At 33.6% G+C, this 3932-nt stretch overlaps 1 long non-coding RNA gene across 1 annotated transcript; it reads right to left on the reverse strand.

The window, feature by feature from the left end:
* Positions 1 to 511: 511 nt before the first annotated feature.
* Positions 512 to 1248, reverse strand: LOC120188503. The gene is made up of 3 exons (XR_005522418.1): positions 1200 to 1248; positions 940 to 1068; positions 512 to 710 (listed from the first exon to the last, which is right to left on the reverse strand). It is a non-coding gene; the product is annotated as an uncharacterized LOC120188503 (long non-coding RNA).
* Between the last annotated feature and the right edge of the window lie 2684 nt (positions 1249 to 3932).

The following is a 3932-nucleotide window of genomic DNA, read 5'->3' on the forward strand; positions in this document are numbered from 1 at the left end:
AGAAGACTCTGTTGCATAACAACCTTGCGGAATTCCGAAGGAGGTACTAGTTTCCTCAACAAAGAAACCATGACTATTGTAGATGTCAAATTATCAAGGATAGCACTAAGAAAAAATGTCACGAAGCCAACCTACAAATTTAAAGGAACAGGCGAGACACTGGTATTAGTTTGATTAAACATGAGAAACATACTACTAATAAAGATAAAAAAACTTCGATAAGAAACAGAAATTACCGTTGAACTATATTCAAAAACAGAATGACACAAAATTCCATATAAGGCTTCACACTATCAAAATTTCTTCATTGGGCTCATTCTAGATAAAATAAAAAAATACGATAGGATCATAAGCAGATAAATTATGTTTTGGCAGCATAATAACGTTGGCCGTGACACCTAAGCAAGCGGGTTTAAGATTCTTTTGAATGTATCTTATTGATATGTCTCATTCACATCGCTCGTGGGTGTCATGCTTCACTGAGATATTGAACAGACTGTCAATAAGACCATAGCCAACAGAAATCAACTCAGCACCCACATTAGAGTCCGCAGCTTTCGAGTGGTTATGTTGTTAGTAACCAGCTTAAATCCTTGATGGGCATCGACTATCTCTACAATGGTCATCGCACCGAGCAAGAAAAACACTATCTCACCGACTTCTGCAGATGCATGCGTCAAATCTGAAACAGCTATATCAGGTGAAGGAGCCTAAAAATGAAAATCAAACGTGAAGGCCCAAGCATAAAGTTTGAAATAAAGTAAGAAAATTAACATGAGAGAAACTGGTGGAAACCCGGCATGTGCTTGAATCAAGTATCCAATACATAACAGAATTTTGTTTTTTCATCCTAATTTTACGATATGCTAATCTAATACACAAGATGAGGCACAGAAGAGAAATACAGTCCAATATCAGATATCCGAGTATCATTCTTACCCCGATGCTTCGTACTACCCACAAACTCACAGCCATCAACAATCCTACTCCACTTTTATTAAAGGCTAAAGACTCCTCAAATATAAAGCCAACATATCCTATTCCAAAAAGCAATGCCATAGCAACATTCTGCAGTATGATGTTTGATAAATTCAGGAAAGGCTTCCGTCTATAATCAAATAATACGAGAAACATTGGTCAAAGACAAAGAAACAATTAAACCTACAAAGAAAGGATTACACAAGGAACTAGAGATAAACCTAGTTGTCAGTAACCCATGATAGATTAATCACCACAGTCTCGGTTAAACAACCCCAAAGAAAAATAAAATAAATCCCTGAAAAAATAAAAACAACCCCGAAGAAAAATTAAATAAATCCCAGAAAATGTGAAAGCTATTTTCAAAAATTTATTTACCATTTCTTAGGCCGATGCTGGATTCTTCAGTGTTGATATTAAACAAGCCACTTTTGAGGAAATGAAAAGTCAAGATTTGAGGAAACTCAGAAATACTGAACATGCTTCTGGTTCAACAAGCTATTTTCTCAGCAACCTCTCTTATTTTCTCATCAATCAAACACAAACCCAGCTAAAAGATTAAAACACACCATTTAAAGTCTGCTACCGAGAACCATTAGTCGATCCTTGAGCAGAAACCAAAGCCACGGAAACAAAGAAAGCTCGAAGTATAAAATGGCAACAGAAAGGGGAAAAAACGAAAACAACAAGATGAAATTAAGCACGATAAATACAGATCTTCTCATTTTCCTTTCTCGTTAAATAAGCGAGTGAGAAGAAATGGGTAAAAATCAGTTTGGAGGAGATGACGACGGAGAGGTGGCCGTGAGAGGGAAGGTTTAAGGGAAACTTTGAGCTACCAGACGTTTTTAAACTGTGGGTTAAAGGGTGCTGTGAGTGGAAATGAAAAGGGTTAAAGGGGTTAAACTTTGAGCTGCGTTTTTAAACACAAATGCTCCAAAAGTATGAATCTTTAGTTTACAAACGCCACTAAAGTAAGAATCTTTTGCGGCGTTTGTATCAAAATGCCACTAAAGTACTAGTCTATAGCGGCGTTTGTATAAAAATGCCACGAAAGTACGAGTCTTTAGCGGCGTTTGTATATAAACGCTACAAAAGTACGAGTCTTTAGCGGCGTTTGTATAAAAACGCCGCTAAAGTATGAATCTTTAGCGGTAAATTAGTGGCGTTTCTATTAAAATGCCCCAAATTTTGTTATTTTGTGGCGTTTGTTCTAAAAACGTTGCGATAACAATAAATTTAGGCGTTTGTTCAAAAAATACCGCTAGAAATGCCGCTATAAACCCATTTTGCTGTAGTAACATTTGTAGTATGATGATGAGAACCCTAAAAAATAAATTTATTAAACAAAAAATTAAAACTAAAATGGAAGGCAAAACTTGTAAAGTACAGAAGAGGATTAACCAACAAACCCCAAAGATAAGAAGAGGTGAAAGATGGAAAATTGAGAAAAAGAGAGACGATACTTTTTGAAATTTATTGATAATTGTCTTAATATCTCAAATCAGACCGACACATTAATACAAATGAAATCAGACCGAAGTTTTTTTTCCTAATCATATAGTTTGCAATATACTAACTGATTCATACCTATACAAAATTGAAACTGCATGTTCGAGTACTGGCTTTCTTTTGGCCACATAAATCAATCAAGCTGAATCCCAATACAACAACTAATTCGTAAAAAGTGAAGCGTCCATTCTAAAAAAAATAACAATCAGGATCATTTACTCAAACTTATTTGTTCCATTCCAAAGACGAGTTTTCCATACACGACTAAATAGCAAATGAAAACTCAATATCATTTCTTCTTATGCCGTTGTTGTACTACCCCCATGGACCTCGTCAACGACTGCTTTGATCATGTATATATATGTATTAAAAGAAATGATTAAGAAAAGAAGAATCTTTAATATATATATATGAGAGAGAAACACGACCACCGCAATTGCAGACCAAGACAATAGGGATTCTACGTCGAAAGCATAAGAATAAACGATTCTGAGCATTCATTTGACATCCAATGATGCACGGAGGCCTCGTAGTTGGAATAAAACAAACAAGATTTACGAAATGATATACTTTGATTGTTTTAGGAGTGTCCAAGAATCTTCTTTGAAGGAGAAGCAGCAATGGTTTCATTGATACTGACTTATTCATCTCTATAATCGTTGCTTCTCCAACCTTCATTTTTTTTATCCAGAAAGCAATAACATGTTGACAAATTATAATACTTGCAAAAGAAAAAAAGAAGCAAAAGTATAATAGGCCAAGGCCAAAGAACATATTTTATCTACAGTGGTATTTGGCCTAAAAACAATATTTGCAGTTCAAATATCACTTCTATTAGAAAACTTGACATCTTCATTGGAAATAAAGATAACAACTACAACAACATCATAAAGGAATTAAAATCTACAATCAAGTAAACATAAGGGAGCAAATTTCAATAAATTTACAAATTTAAAATTTTATCAAATAAGAAAATATTTTAATAACCAGTATCACCAATGCTTGCAAAAATTTTACAAATCCTTGCATCCTAACAGTAGCATGGTATCAATATCCATCAGTTTCACCTTGAAATCCAATAACTTATCTTGTGCTTTAATCATTTAACACATGCATAAAGAAATATATGCAAAATATCCCAATTTAATATATGTTAAAAAATGTCATTATAATATTGACAAAACACACAACCTAAAAACACTTCTACTCTAATTGAGAGGTTTTTAATGTGACATTCTATTTGTTTTTGTTTAGTTCTTTCGAAATAAAAAATATCCTTTGCTAAGCAAAAAAAAAAGTATTTTACTTAAAATTAATGGATGGTTGAGATATCTTGACTTTTATTTTAAATTGTTACTAATTGTGCCTATTTGCTTATTTTTCACCTTGTTTCCGATGATTGATGTGATTATTGACTCGAATGGTTTTCCTTGATATATTGT

Source organism: Hibiscus syriacus, unplaced genomic scaffold, assembly GCF_006381635.1.
Source record: "Hibiscus syriacus cultivar Baekdansim isolate YM2019G1 unplaced genomic scaffold, ASM638163v2 tig00116946_pilon, whole genome shotgun sequence".
NCBI classification, from domain to species: domain Eukaryota; kingdom Viridiplantae; phylum Streptophyta; class Magnoliopsida; order Malvales; family Malvaceae; genus Hibiscus; species Hibiscus syriacus.